Source organism: Macaca fascicularis, chromosome 5 (assembly GCF_037993035.2).
Source record: "Macaca fascicularis isolate 582-1 chromosome 5, T2T-MFA8v1.1".
Lineage (NCBI taxonomy): Eukaryota > Metazoa > Chordata > Mammalia > Primates > Cercopithecidae > Macaca > Macaca fascicularis.
Genome location: NC_088379.1, coordinates 64,590,762 through 64,607,482, shown reverse-complemented (window position 1 = coordinate 64,607,482; position 16,721 = coordinate 64,590,762). Strand labels below are relative to the sequence as shown.

At 35.6% G+C, this 16,721-nt stretch overlaps 1 pseudogene; it reads right to left on the bottom strand.

Moving 5' to 3' along the window:
* Positions 1–15,465: 15,465 nt before the first annotated feature.
* Positions 15,466–16,097, bottom strand: LOC102144921 (speckle-type POZ protein-like pseudogene; annotated as a pseudogene).
* Between the last annotated feature and the right edge of the window lie 624 nt (positions 16,098–16,721).

Here is a 16,721-nt window from a genome sequence, read left to right as displayed (position 1 = left end):
AGGATCACTTTGATAACAAAACCAGAAAGAAGGAGCCAAAAGAATAAAAAAAAAAATACAGAAAAAAAATCTGTAGGCCAGTTTTTCTGATGAACATAGATGCAAAAATTCTCAGCAAATATTAGCCAATAAAATTTAACAGCACATCAAAAAGATTATACACTGTGATGAACTAGGATTTATCTCAGGGATGCAGGGAAGGTTAAACATATGCAAACCCATAAATGTGATACATAACACCAAGAGAATTAAGAAAAAAACATATAATTTTTGCATGTCTTAAAAAAATCTTCTAATATACAGCAGAATGATTTTAACACAAAATGCCACGTAACCAAGATAGGGCAAGCTTGAATGGAGAGTGACTGTCTGACGTGTACAAACATCCTTTTAGGTTGGTGACAGTTTTGAATCTAGATTGAAGTGATAGTTACACAGTACTGTGAATGCCACTGAATTGTTAACTTTTAAATGGTTAAAACAGTACATGTTATTTTATGTAATTTTATCTCAAATATTTAAAGAAAACGTGTAAACATGTGGCTGACAAAATTTTGAACAGAGGACCCAATTTATTTGTCAACCCTTGGTTAATTAAATTATAATAAATTTAATTCTGACATATTTAAAATAGCAAATGCTATCATTTTTATCATTTACTTTTGAAACATGATACATTTAAAAATATATGAGGCAACTTAGGTAAGGACTCAAACCATAGTGGAAATTTTTCTGTCTAGCTAATAATTATTATAATTAATGCAATTTTAGTTTGCTACATACAGCAACTGTAGTGCTTTACCAAATTAATGCATCCATCCTCTCATCAGCCACAAGATAATGCCATTACTTCATCTCCATTTCACTGATGGAGAAGTTGAGGCATAGAGGTGATCCAACTTGCCAAACCCCATATAATTCTGTAGTGGTTTTGCAGGGACTTGAATCCAGCCTAACTGGATCCAGAGAGCAAGAGCTCTTAATCACCATGCTATGCTGACCTCCCTTTCTGGATTACAGTTATTTTCAAAATGTCACATTTGTAGTTTTCATTTTCTTGCCTCAATATTAGTTATATATAATTATGAATGTATAATTAAATTTTTAGAAATATCATTTTAGTTAACTCTCACTTCATAACCAACTACCCTCAAATGTGGGGACTTTGAAAAACAATAAGCATTTTATTACAACTCCCATAACATGAGTGTTGGGTGGACTCAGCCAGGTGGTTCATACAGAGCATTTCTCAGGTCGTTACTTTCATATGATGGCTGGAGATGTAATCATCTGAAGGTCATTCATTCACATACTTAGTGATTAATGGTGAAAGACTGAAACTCCTTTTTGACTGGATAATCATGACTTCCTAGTCACCTCTGTGCACTACTCCCGAAGCTGTCATTTATCGTCAAGACTTTGGCTGTAACACAGGGCTCCAAAGTGTACAGAGGGAGAAAAAGAGAGAGAAGAAGGACAGAGAGGAAGAAAGAGATAGAAGTAAAAACAAAGACAGAAAAGTGGACAGAGAGAAGGAGACAGAGATAAGGTACTGTGTTTTCTAACACAGTCTTCAAAATTGCGCTGTCAGTTATACTATACTTTCTTTGCTGACACAGCCACAAGCTTTGCTAAAGTTCAAGGGTAGGGACCATGGTTTGATTAGAATGTCAAAGTATTTTCAGTCATGTCTCAAAATCACCAAAATATAAGCTGTTGAGTTAGTCAACAGAAGTCACTGTGCAACTAGCAAATTCATTATATATTGACAATAGAAACACTGTAAAATCACAAAAATGTGTGAATTTAAAATTTTGCAACTGTTGAAACTTTTATTATGCATTGTAAAATATTTATTCATACATATTTTAAATACAAAGTAGGTTTCCTATGAACAGGCCTCAAATTAATCATATGGTATAGAATACTGAGGTGATCATAAGTGACTCAATTCTTTCCCATTTATTCTACTGCAGACACATACACATCTACAAGAAAAGATGACATAGAACAATATATATAGCCTAGTATAAAATGATGGAAGAGCCAGGCTTGGTGGCTCACACCTGTAATCCCAGCACTTTGGGAGGTCATGGTGGGCAGATCACCTGAGGTCAGAAGTTCGAGACCAGTCTGGCCAACATGATGAAACCCTGTCTCTACTAAAAATACAAAACTTAGCCAGATGTCATGGCAGGTGCCTGTAATCCCAGCTACTCGGGAGGCTGAGGCATAAGAATTCTTTGAACCAGGGAGGCAGAGTTTGTAGTTAGGCGAGATTGTGCCCCTGCACTCCAGATTTGGTGTTAGAGTAAAAACAAACAAACCAACAAAAATTGAAGGAAGGATGTTTACCGACTGTTACAATCAGAGGGAATTCTGTGACTAGATGCTTGTAAGAGCTGTGAGAAAATGACTTTTGGGAGGAAAATTAATGAGACATAGTCTCTAGAAGTAGGGAGCAAAATTTACTCTACAGGGTGCAATGACATCCTGTTAAAAAATAAGTAAGGAAAAAAATGTGTGGAACTAGAGATCTCCCTAGACTGCAGAAGAGACAATTGAAAAAAAATTGTGAAACGATGTTCCTACAATACAAAACGTGAGGGATGTTGCAGAAAGCAGCACCTGTTGAAGATTTCCTCAAGAAAACGACATGAGGAACTGAGCAGTCATACACAATTGTAAGATTTACACTCAAGGATTCTAGATAGAGGGAACAATCAGAATGAGATTTTGATTTTTGATTTTTATGTTGATTTTTTAAGGCATTTCTCAGTCCTCCAGGTTGGAGTGCAGTGGTATGATCACGGCTCACTTCAACCTCAACTTACTGAGCTCAAGTGGTTCTCTCACCTCAGCTCCATGAGTAGCTGGGACCACAGGGGCATGTCACCACACTCAACTAATTTTTTTTATTTTTTGTAGTGAGGAGCTCTCGTTGTGCTGTCCATGCTGATTTCAACCTCCTGAGTTCAAACAGTGTTCTCATTTCACACCCCAAAGGGTTGACATTACAGATGTGAACCACCATAACTTTACAAAATGAGATTTTTAAATAAGCATGATTCAAATGTTCAGAGATTAAAGAATCCATAACCTAAAACAAGAATGGGATAAGGTGAGAAAGATGAATACAAAAATAATTAGATATTTTTGAAATCAGAAATGTGCTCCTTAATTATATGAAATGTTGGTTGATGACATAAAGTGGAAATGAATGATTAACTGATACAGCCCCCAAGAAGAATCACTTAATGCCCTCGAAATTACCAGTAAACTGATTAAAATCTAAACGTGTTCCTTGTTAACACCTTCTGTTAAAGCTTTCCTGATTAGTTTTTCTTCCAAAACTCTCTTGTTTCTAGTTGTTTTCTTGGTCCTAACTACCCATTATATGCTTTGTTAAAGTATTTATGCCCTGATAGAATGTGGTTGTCTCAATTTTTATTTCATCCTGTCCTTCCTCTTGCAACCTGAATGTCCTTATTATTATTTATCAATCCAAATGCAAACTTCACCTTGTCTAAGGATTATTCATTGATTTTTACTTGTTTATCTGGCCTTTATTCATTTTGCTTTTTTGCTAGTCACTGTGAGCCATGGTCATGGTGACTTAGGATTCTGGATCTCTTATGAATAATAAATTTATCCTCAATAAAGCCTCTATACTAAAGAAGAATCTAATGAAAAATAGAACTTGAAAAAGTGAAAGCAGTACATGAACAAAGTTCTGACTGTATCAAAAACCCAAAAGTGACTAACAATGAAATCAATGATATATCTTCATTTACTTTGAACTGGTAAACATTCATATTTATTATAGGTAAAACATCAAATAACTGGTGACTCCAGTGCTGTTTTGTTGGGAGTATGAATAGAGTGGTGATATGTGAAGGACACACATGGGCCAGCACAACAAGATTCCCTCTAACCAATTTCGAGCTAGCAACTACTGAAATCAAAAATCCAACATGCTAGTACCACACTTCTTAATATATCGTTGGACATTAGGCAAGTGATCGCCAGTGGAACTGTGGACTCAGTGGGCCAAATCTAAGCTCACCTTTCTCAGAACCTCTATATTCCCCCACTTTCAAAAATGTTATTTTCAAAAGAAAGTCATGCCTCCTACTCGTCCGAACTTTACCAAGATTCAGTGCCCAAGGGTACAACTTTTAGAATAATAACAAATGAGAAATTTGAAATGTTATGCCTCACCAGTTTTCAATGTATTGTCCCTCAGATCCAAATATAGCTTTATGATACTGAAACAGGATCCCGTAAGCATTCCCCCTTTGCCAGCTATCTGGATGTTAAACTTCATCCATAGAGGACACTGGAGTGATGGTAAGGTGCTTGATGCAGGAAGGTGCATCCCTTCCAAGACTCACTCTTTAGTTATTCAGTAAAGTTTATCATTAATATTGGAGTTTAAGAATATGTATGTTAAAGAATATACTTAAGAATACTAAGGAATACTCTTAAAGAATATAAGAGGAAAACTTCTAATAGCACATTTGTTTTTATCTTTTAAGAAAGATTGCATTCTGCATAGAAATTAATTCAGAAAACTCCGACATAAACCTTTTGTCCTTGACAGAGATAGATTCAGCTTCATATGTTATTTTAAAGATTAAAATTACAATTATTTTATTTTTGTGTTCAACTTCAGTGGTGCTTGAATATCCCTGTCTTTATGCAGCATATTCAAAATTTAAAAAAAGAATATCACGAATATGAAGAATCTTATATCAATTATATCATTCTATGTGATTGCTTAGAGTTTCTGTGTTTATTTTTCCTGCTGAGATATTTAAAAGCTCATAGAATCAATCTGCAAGAAGCAGACACATCATATTATTGCACTTTTTGTAATCCAGTTTACTATGGAATTTTTATGACTCTCCATCAAACATACCTTCACGCTCACGTATTTTCCTACGTATATATGTACATATCACTTTATGTAAAAAGTCTTCTCAGAATTAAACTAGTGAAAGTATTCTTTGTTCACTCATGGATGGACAAAAATATATGTATCTGGATATATGGTCTAAGAATTTCAAAGAAGATCTATTTTAAGAATATACTTTATTAGGAAAGTATATTCTGATATATTCTGATACATTTTCAGAAGATACTTCATTAAGAAAATATCAACAGACTAGAATTGAGCTTTTGTAGTACATGCTCAACGTCATTATTGCCTCAGACTAATATTTATCCATAAATTTTTCACTGTTTTAAAAAAAAGACATTATTATAATTAAAGCACACAAATGCTTTTTTCCTTTCTTGCACTTCGTTGTTTTTCTCTTTCTAGTGGCATAACTATATGTTCAAAGTTTAATAAAGTAAAATATTCAGTGTATATTTCTTTTCTAGACATTACAATAATTTGTTTTATAACCAATTGTTTCTAAAAATATTTTTTTTCACAGAAAAGAGTACTATAAAAATCTTTTTCGTGTGTTAGAATGATCATTATGCTTCTTTTCCATCCGATTGTTCAGGCACATCTCTCGTCAGACAGAAGAACCGCTCTTAAGTTGATTTCGTTCTTCTCTGTGGTTTGCTTTGCAAATCTTTTTCTGAATCCAGAGGCTGTAATGACCAATATTTAAAGACAGGATTTAGAAAGATTTTTGCCATTTATTATGCTTTCTTCAACATAGATTTTAAAAATTATTGCACAGGATATTTGGCTCTTTATTCCATCTACAATTTATTTTTCCATGTTATGAGGGGAGAATAAGTAAAATGATTATATATATTTCTGGTTTGTGTATCCTCAGTATTCCAGGTATTAAAGAAGTTGGAAATATCTGACTTGACAAATTAAGGCCAAGAAATAGTGAGATATTATTGCAGGAGAGAAATTGTAATACTATAATCTAGAGGGACTGGATGAAACTTGCTGAACCATATCTATAATTCCTAACTAAAGGGAACTAGCCTCTACTTTTATTTTGTGTATTATTATCCAATTACAAAGAGTCATTACTAAAGTGAAAATAGTAACTCAAGCATATTCCAGGTCTCATGTGGAAAACATGTTTTGTCTTTCTAACCAAGGATTTTACCAGGTTGCATCATTTTGGATAGGAGATCAGTTATGACCATCAATAATTTTAAACAGAAAACATTCCCATTAAGAAATATTTTGTATTTCATAAAGGACTTGAATTTTACACTCCATTGTAACACAAAAGACTTGCATAAACACCGTGTTGAGAGACTTGGCCAAGTTTAGCATAGCTTATATGTGCACTAGGTCATGAATTTGTCTTTAAAGTTCAACCTAGCTTCCATGGTAGGTCTTGGCTCAAAAGAATGTGATCCTGCCAAACTGCAAAACATACACTGTCTAACCCACCTTGCCTAATAATTTTCAATTATTTCCCACTGAATTTTTATGTAATTTTCCATTTTCACATATCCCACCAGCTCCTTTTTGTTTTCCTCACTTTTATTCATAACAGTTTTCTCTTCAAAAGCCTCAGTTACCTTTGTTTTAGTTAAAGTTGAGCTCAATTTATACTGTAGTCTCCATCCCCTACTTCACTAGTCAGAATAAAATGTGTCTTGCCATTTTTAAGAATGATCTTGCTCTGTTTTTCTTGACAGGGACACATGTAATCCATATCATTGTATTTGTTTATACAGAAGAGTTTTCTTTACCTATGTAATAAACCTACACCTCTTACACATGTACCTCTAACAATAAATGTTAGAAATAAAATAAAAATAAAAAAGGAGTTTCTAAAAATGCACAGTAGAAATACACTATTCCTTACCTTCTCAAATAAACAGCCTGAGTTTTCAGTGAATCTCATTTTTTTTCAGTTTAGTAATATACATAAGTAAGCATCAAAATTGAGTTATTTTAGTTTTTCTGAAATTAAAATTGTATATTACTTAATGATTAATGAAGAGTAAAATATTTGAATAAATCAGGGAGGCACAAGTCTTGTGAAATATAGAGAATTTTGCCACATCTTGAAGAATAGTGGTGGCATTAAATGTCATGACCTTCCCTATCATGTCTACCTGCCTTAGATCTCAAACAATTCTACTCTATTTTTTTCCTTCTTTCTTGTCGTAACAAACTTTTGATAATCAAACAAGCAACATATTATGACAAAGAGAGTAACAATTGCCTTGCAGGCCAGCACAACCAGAGAGTGGCACTGTAGCCAGGTGAGGCTGTTGGCAGGTGGCAGCAAGTGCTTAACTCCTTTGTAGCAAGCGACAAACTTGATCCAGAATACTGTTTGTTCCATGGGATACATAAACTGATCATAATGAGTGATTGATAACCATATAACATTCTCTTTACAGTTAAGGAAAATCAAATACACATAAACTTATAGAATATAAAATGTAAATATGTGAAACTTTTGTGTAGATGTTAAAAATTAGTGCCACATATAAGTGGGTGAAAAATAAAATATTTTATTCCCTGGTGGTTATAGAGATTTTTGTTTATGGTTAGAATTTGTTGGATTCATAAGATTTCAAGATGTGAAAAGAGAATATAAGAGATAATAAGTATTTCTATCCAAGAAATTAAAAGTAGTTAAGTCCAAAGGATAAAAAAAAAATAATTTGAGAGTACAGAGGTTGAGTTAGCCATTAATGAAATTGTAATGAACCTGGTGTGCAAATTTCAAAATAGTATCAAAGTCTAGAGACAGGAGAAAATTCTATGACAAGGTTCAGGTCCATGTCAGGGCAAAGCTGATAAGAAGTTGTCATTGATCAGGAATTAGTATTTATATTATATCAGTGAATTAGTGATTAAAAGTGTAAAACTAAATGGCCTTAGTTTGAATCATGACCTGATATCTACGGGTCCTTTTATTTTTTGAAAAGTATTTGTTCCTAGTTTTGTTTGTTTGTTTTGTTTTAATTGTTAAATTGAATGAATAAGAATGGTTTCTTTTTCTTTTTTTTCTTTTTCTTTTTTTTAATTTTTTTTGGAGATGGTGTCTTGCTGTTTCCCAGGCTGGAGTGCAGTGGCAGGATCTCGGCTTACTGCAAGCTCCGTTTCCTGGGTTCATGCCGTTCTCCTGCCTCAACCTCTGGAGATGCTGAGACAACAGACACCCGCCACCATGCCCAGCTAATTTTTTGTATTTTTAGTAGAGATGGGGTTTCACCGTGTTAGCCAGGATGGTCTTGATCTCCCGACCTTGTGATCCGCCTGCCTCAGCCTCCCAAAGTGTTGGGATTATAGGTGTGAGCCACCTTGCCCGGCCTAAGAGTGGTATCTTTCTTATCTGATTATTGTGAGTAGTCATGTAATGATTCTTAGGATACTTGGTAGAATTATTCTCATCATAAAGAGACATTTGGCTTTCAAACAAGAAATTCCAATCTATCTCTTTCAAGCCAATTATTTTTCGATTTTATAAATCTTCCAAATAAGCAAAAGCAACCACAACCATAAGAACAAAGAATATATGGCTACATTTATAAAGTATGTGGTTTTTTTCCATTAATTTTTAAAAGCGAATTTGAAAGCTCTAGTAGTTTACAAGTTATCAGTGATGGGATCAAAATGTTAGCATAAAAATTTGGAAAGTATTAAATATAATGGGAATTAGAGACTGATTATGTCATGCTGATTTACTGAAAATCAATTATTTTACAAGATTTTTAAAAACATGGAAAAAAGGGTAACTAAAGTGAGATGACAGACATGTTTATTTGCTTCATTATGGTAGCCTTTTAACCAAGTATTTGTATCCCATAATATCACTTTCTATACCTTCAATAGACAAAATAGCATTTATTTAAAGACTAACATTTGATGAGATCTCATCCTAAAAGACCCTCATAACTGTGCTGAAAATTAGTAAGTACTGTAATAAAATTCATGCTTCTTTTCTTCAATGCACTATCCTAAAACCTCTGAGAAATGTTTACACTAAAACCACCAAAAAAAACAGATTGTGATACTCACAGTGGTTTATTGACGATTGCCTTTAAGTGTTAACCCCCCAAAAATGTACTCAGCATTGTGTTCATGTTTAGAGTCACTGCTGCTTCCTTGGCCTTCATGTGAGAACTTATCAATACATGCTATATAGTTAAAAAAATTACATTCAAGAAGAGTCATTAATGACTGCTTTTAATGCCTTGAGCAAATCTGTAGTTGACATTGTTTTTGAGTCCACTCTAACAGCTTCTTCCTTAGCTTTCATGTGAACAAACACATACAAACAAAGGAAGGCCCACCATAGGGATCCCATGGTAGGTCCTTTCATAGATGCCATTGGCTCCACTATGAGGTATAATAAAAGCTTTGGTTTTTAGATGACCTAGGATTAGACAAATTTTTGAATAATTATTCGTGATGAGTTAAAATTAAAATGAGCAACGCTCAGTATGAAGCAATGAAACGGGCTGTGTTCTCTAGATAACAAATTACTGTAACAGTCAACTGCATTAAAATTACTTTCAGATCTCAGAGAAAGAAGCACCAAGTCCCCGGGGGCAAGAAGTGAAGGCTACACATTGAAGAAGTGGTATGTTATGTGACTTGAGACTTGAATAAATACAAGATTGACAAGTGGACAAATAGAGCACACTATGGATAAATAAAACTGCATATCCTCCACTACAGCCCCCAAAAAGCAGGATGCATGCTAGAACATGTTCTCTTAGAGAAATACTGAAGTCACTGAGTGTGATAGGGCATGGTCCAGGGCAGCCGAGAGTGGGGTGGTGGTGATGCTCGAACAGTAGAACAACAGGCCACTCTCCATCACAAAACTTGTTACCACTTCATAATAAAGACTGGGGATTTATTCCCATAAAAAATGCAGTGGCTGGTAATAAAAGAAGGGCTGTTATATTTGAGTTGCATTTGAAATATCTAGCTATTAGGAGAAAAGGGTAGGTGTAACATTTGAATTAGTAGACAGACAATCCAGAAAATTATGGAAAAATTATTCCTGAGATATAACTACACTTGAAATAAAGGTAGTTTTTTTCTGGCCATAAAAAATGTGACTGTGAAAAAAAAATGTGACTGTGTATAAAAAATGCCAACTGTTGTAATTCATTATATTTTTCCCCAGGACTGGAACATAAATGAAGTTAGATTTTAAATAATAAATGGTAAATAAGAAATTTTCTGTTGGACTGTTTTCATCCTGATTGGCTGTTACCCAAGTTTTCAAAAGTTATTCTTCAGAGTCGTACCAAGAAGGTTATTCTGGGTTGGGAGCGGTGGCTCACGCCTGTAATCCCAGCACTTTGGGGGGCCGAGGGGGGCGAATGACGAAGTCAGGAGATCAAGACCATCCTGGCAAACACAGTGAAACCCCGTCTTTACTAAAAATACAAAAAGTTAGCTGGGTGTGGTGGCAGGCACCTGTAGTCTCAGCTACTTGGGAGGCTGAGGCTGCAGAATGGCGTGAACCCAGGAGGTGGAACTTGCAGTGAGTCGAGTTCAGGCTACTGCACTCCAGCCTAGATGACAGGGCGAGACTCAGTCTCAAAAAAAAAAAAAAAAAAAAAAAGTTATTCTGGACTACCCACTTGTACAGCTGAGTAATTGTAGTAAGGTGTCTGGTTTTCTGTCATCAAATTTCCATAGATCCATATAGATAAGGGAGCCTACTGATGAGAACACATGGACACATACAGGGCAACAACACACACTGAGGCCTTTCATAGAGTGTAGGGTTTGAGGAGGGAGAGGATCAAGAAAAATAACTAATGGATACTTGGCTTAATACCTGGGTGATGAAATAATCTGTACAACAAACCACCATGACACAAATTGACCTATGTAACAAACCTGCACCTGTACCCCTGAAATTAAAACTTCAAAAAAAAGACAAAATACCTTGTTTTATGAGTCCAATTCAAATTAGAGCATGTCTGTTAGAATTCTAAAATGGGACCGGGCACAGTGGCTCAAGCCTGTAATCCCAGAACTTTGTGAAGCTGAGGTTGGTGGATCACGAGGTCAGGAGGTCAAGACCAGCCCGGCCAAGATGGCAAAACCATGTCTTTATTAAAAATATAAAAAAGTTAGCCAGGCGTGGTGGCAGTCGCCAGTAATCCCAGATACTCAGGGGGATGAGGCAGAGAACTGCTTGTACCCAGGAGGCAGAGGTTGCAGTGTGCTGAGATCAAGCCACTGCACTCCAGCCCAAACGACAGAGAGATAGTCCATCTCAAAAAAAAAAAAAAAAAATATATATATATATATATAAATATAAAAAGATAGAGATCACCTACTTAAATGCTTTCTATATGGCTGATAAGGAAATGAGGACAAGGCAGGTTAAATAATGAGAACTACCAGAAGACTGATGTGAACAGAGCAACTATATTTCCTTGATTTGATTTTATATTAAATCAGATTAAATAAAATCATGAGGTTTTATACATAGTGACTTAGATATTGAGAAAATAAATGAAAAATTCAAATACTTAAGTAATCATTAGGCAGACGCAATTCCAGTGTAAAGAAGAGTAAGAAATTACTAATGGTCCACACCTTTTTTTAGTAATATATTTACTACATTCACTTTCAACTTCCAAATATGATGTTAAGCTTTTCATTTCTAAAGCAATGAAATGGGAGTAAGTCTACTTATATTCACTTGTTTCATAACTTACATTCTCATACCTGATGATTTACAAAGAAAGCAAATCTATCAATCATCTATGTCTGAGAAATGCATTAATCTCCTTAAAAAGCACATATAATTTGTTTCCAATTACAAATTATTCAGCACTTTTTCCAAGAAAAAAATTCAACTGACTTTTTTCCCCATATATCCAGAATAATATCACATTTGCTACCGCTGGAAATTATTTAAATGTAAAAAGACTGATGGTCAGTTCATTAATAATAAGACTGTTGAAACTGTTCCAAAATTGTGATGATGCTAAATTTCATTCTGCTGGCTGTTAACTCTTCAGTGGTACAATCCAAAGCGTTGAAAGCATTGGTTAATATGGTCTGCTATAGCTAAGCCATGTATTACATGCCTAGTACTAAAATGTGGTACTGATTTTGTAATTACCAAGCAATATTCATAAACTAGAATATAATCTACAAGCTTTCATCATCTACTTGCTATCTGAGTTGTAAAAGTAACTACAGATTTGCATCAAAAAAATTAGTAAAGGTGATTACAAGAGTGCTATGCAGGATATAAAACTAAAAACTGCTTTTTAAATATTCGAATATCAAAGTTGTGTTGTACATACTAGAAAGTTAGTTATTACTATATTTTATGTTGGAAGAAGCATCTGAACCTTTCCTCCTGCCTGGCTTCCTTCTGCATGGTATGCGATGCTCTTTTAGTTTAATAGTCCCTAGTTGGCTTGTATTAGTCAGCTCAATTAGACACCTGCCTTATTACAGGATCGGGGGTTCTTGCCTAGGTGTATCAGAAGACTGGAATCGTCGTGGGCTTGAAGAATGAGTGCAAGGTTTTAGTGAGTAGAAGTTCTCAGCAGACGGGGAGCCAGAAAGGGGACGGTTTTTCCCTGGAGTCAGGCTGCTCTCCAACAACCCCAGCCAAACTCCGCGTTGTTCTGACAGTTAATGGCCTGCCTGTGTGCTCCCCTGGACGTCCTCTTGTCATCCAGCCATTTGTTTCTTCTTCTGCTAATCCAGTCCTCTTGACGTCCAGCCACTTGTGTGTTTGCCTGCTACAGTCTCAGGGGTTTTTATAGGCACATGATGGGAGCGTGACAGGGCAGTGTGGTCTTGGGAAATGCAACATTTGTGCGTGAAAGCAAGAGTGCCTGTCCTCACCTAGGTCCCTAGACATAAGGCAGGGGTGGACCCCTTGCCAGGAACCCACCTTTCTCCTCCCTGCAGTTCCCTGCTCCTCTTCCACATCACCTTCCTCCTCCTCCTGCTCCTCCTCTTCCTCCTCCCCCTCCTTTTTCTTCCAGATAGGGGTCACATTGTGTTTCTGAAGCTGGAATGCAGTGATGCAATCAGAGCTCACTTCAACCTCAAATTACTGGGCTCAATCTTCTTGCCTCAGCCTCCTGAGTAACTAACACTACAGACATTCACCTCCATGTCCTGCTATTATATGTTTTATTTTATTTTTAGAAATGGGCTCTCTCTAAGTCATCTAGTTTGGTCTCAAACTCCTGGTCTCAATGGATTCTCCCACTTAGGCCGCACAAAGTGCTGGTATTATAGGCATGAGCCACTGTGCCTGGTGTTGACTCCTGCTTATATCCCCCTTCTTTCACAGGTGGGAGGTAGTATCAATGTATGTGTTAGAAGCAAAGTCCTTTGGGGCATATTTTATACTGCATAGAATTTACTTCAGATCTCCCTCCTTTCTGTTACTTCTTTCTTTCAGACGTTAGCAAAGTCCAGTCACCAAGGCAGTTTGGTTTTTCTATTTCTCTAAATCTACCTGGCGGAGTGGGTACTTAGACTCAGGGAGGGTGAGCCTTGGGTTTCCACTCTCTGAATAGCCCTCTGAACAATGTACTGAATAGGTCTATTTCAATATTAGGGGAAGTAAAAAGGCCCAGATTACATGGGAAGCCTAAACTCCATGAAATGTTTCAGATTTTCTTCAATAACTACTTCTTGTTATTGTGCTAGTGAAGTTACCCATTAAAACATAACTCCTCTCTGGTAACATTTGTAGTGTGTACCACTCAGTAATCCTGTAAACAAAAGTACTAAATGACAGGGCAGAATTTGTTGATATCTGTTACCTGCCTCCAATATCATGATAATACCAAAATGCCACACTGCACCTCCTCATTACCATTCTTTTTTGTTCCTATAAATTCAAGTTAACATTTGGTGTCATTCTTCATTTTCCAAATTGTAGTTTATAACTGTTCATATTAAACAGAATTTCAATATAATCCACAATATTAGTACAGTGACTGAAACACAAAGAAGAAATAAGAGGTGCATGGGGATGCTCATGGTGTGTGACCTGATATACTCTAAGGTTTCTCTTTTTTTTTTTTTTTGTATCTCACACAGGCAAGTATCGGTTCTCTCTCTCTCGTTTTTTTTTCTGTTTGTTTGTTTTTATTTTTTTAGATGAAGTTTCACTCTTGTTGCCCAGGCTAAAGTGCAATGGTGCGATCTCGGCTCACTGCAACCTCTGCCTCCCAGGTTCAAGCAAGCCTCTTGCCTCAGCCTCCCAAGTAGCTGGAATTACAGACATCCACCACCATGCCTGTTTTTTGTTGTTGTTGTTTGTTTGTTTGTTTGTTTTTGTATTTTTAGTAGAGACAGGGTTTCACCATGTTGGCAAAGCCTGTCTCAAACTCCTGACCTCAAGTGATCCACTCGCCTCGGCCTTCAGTTCAGGTTTTGAAGGCGAGTGGACTATCCAAGATTCATTTATTGTTAGGTGTATTTTCCAAAGTGTGAAAAACAGGAGTAAATTTGATAATGAATCTCTGCAATTCAAAACCATTTAATACAATCAAGAATATCTTTCTTATGTATTATCACAAACATCCCAGTTGCCTCCTTCTAAAAATTTCTTTCAAATATTAAGACACAACTAATTCTGCTTTATTAATTCTCTCAAAAGCAAAAATAAATATGTACCAATCAGCATACCAAAGTTACACACTAAAAGTGAAATTGTATATATATTTCTTTGTTAATTAGTGCACTCATTAAATTTACATTTGGTCATCCTTACCCTTAACATGTATATATAAATGTAGTTCACTATAAATTTAAAAAATTACTTTCACACAATATATGCTTCCATCATGATGTTTTAACCTCATTCGTTTCTCAATCATTGTAAACTTAGATAAACCCACACTTTGTGGGACAGTTAACATACAAGATAAACATCACAAATTTCAATAAAAATCTGGGCCAACTCATTGTTTATTTGCTCCTTGAAATGAATAATTAACTAGAATTGAAGTAGTGCTTTGCCGTAACTTACTGGGAATGTATGTGGGTTCGCTCATATTTATAGAACTTAGATTGAAGACATTACTGGTAAACTCTAATATGAGTGCTTTTAAAGATAATTTAATCTTAAACCTTGAGACAGCTAGGACAAATCTTATAATTTTCATTTTTCCTTTTCAAAATAAAATATCCTTTTGAAACTTAATATCTTTAGTTATCATTCTTACTCCATTATAAAACTAGTTTATATAATCCTGCATAACATTGGTCAAAATGATAAGGCAAAATAAAAGAAAATTAAAGCATTATTATACAAACAAGAGAAGTCACTGAAAATAATTTTAGGCCTTGAAGTGAATTAATCAGTCTAACTTAAAACTGAAGAATAAACCATTAATTATCCACCTAAAATGCAAGTAATATGTTTTTTTCAGCTTCTGTTCTGTGGACCAAATAACAGAAACAACTCTTCCTTAAGGTTTTTGTATTAGAATCCTTCTAGACTTGAATGACTAAAAGTCAATTCCATTTTTCAATTGTTCACGGAAGATTTAGGACTGTTTTAGCCGTTTGTGTGGAATGCCAAACTGTGGACACTGTGCAGATGCTAGTGCTCAGAAGGCTTCTGCTACTAAGTAAGGGTGAGACTGAATTATGCACTTCCACCTTGATGTTTCCATTACAGCGGTTGCTTGGTTGCCATTCCGGTTTTTTTTTTTTTTTTTTTTTTTTTTTTTATGTTTACATCCAAGTTGTCAAAGTACAATGCAACTATTAATAATGTCTATGCTTGTGCTTCCAACTGTTCTGCAATGTGCAAATCTGCAAGGACAAGGGTATCAGCAACATTTTCTACTGAGGTATTGCTACACAAAACTTCCTCACACATCACCTTCAGCTGTTCCCAGTGCATGTTTGCCTGCAGCTGCCCACAAGTTGTCAGCCATTTTGTCAAGGTTTACTTATTTCCTTGTGTTATTGAATCTCATCATTTCTTTAAAAACATCAGGGTCTAAATCATTTATCTCCACTCGATTCTTTATGCTTTCTTCCATTTCATGTTCAAACATGGCACTAAAAACAGGAGATGGAGGTACAAGCAGATTTGTGAGCTTTAAATTCTTGTCCTGTCACAAAAAACTGCAGTCTGTAAATATTGTGTTTCCCCGAGATTACCTACATCTTCTCCTAGCTGACACTCAGCCACCTTCAAAGTATTTGTATTAGTATGTCCTGATTTGTTTATTGAATCTTGGACCACACTCACCTCACAAAATAATGTGAGCTTGTTATCTGGTAGACGACCATTAGCTTTGTCAAGCTAAAGGTCCCCTCTAAATAATTTTTAAAATCTTAGTCCTTCCCTTGAATGAATTGATATGCTCTTTGGCTTTCCATTGCTTTTGTTTCTTCCCTTTTGGCATTCAGAAGGGAAAATTTGAATTTTGCTCCTACTTCACTTTTGGGGCACCTGACTAAAAGCAAATATAGGGACAAGTTTTCTTTACTTTCATTATCTAATCCCTTTGGGTTTACCCTCAGTCACCATTTCGTCACTGGGCCGAGTGAAAATGTTGAACTTTTTACCACGTCACCCATTTCCTCTTGACAAAAACTGAAGTTGTTAATGGTCTATGTGTTGAACATTTTACTATTTTGACCTGTGTATAACACTAGCTTTCTGCTATGGGAAAAGAAGACATATTTCTGTGTAGAGGTGGGGCGGATTCCTGAAACTCTGCCACTTTATTACATTGTTTTACAATTTATGCAGTACCCCACACAGTTGAGTACCTTACCTTAGATA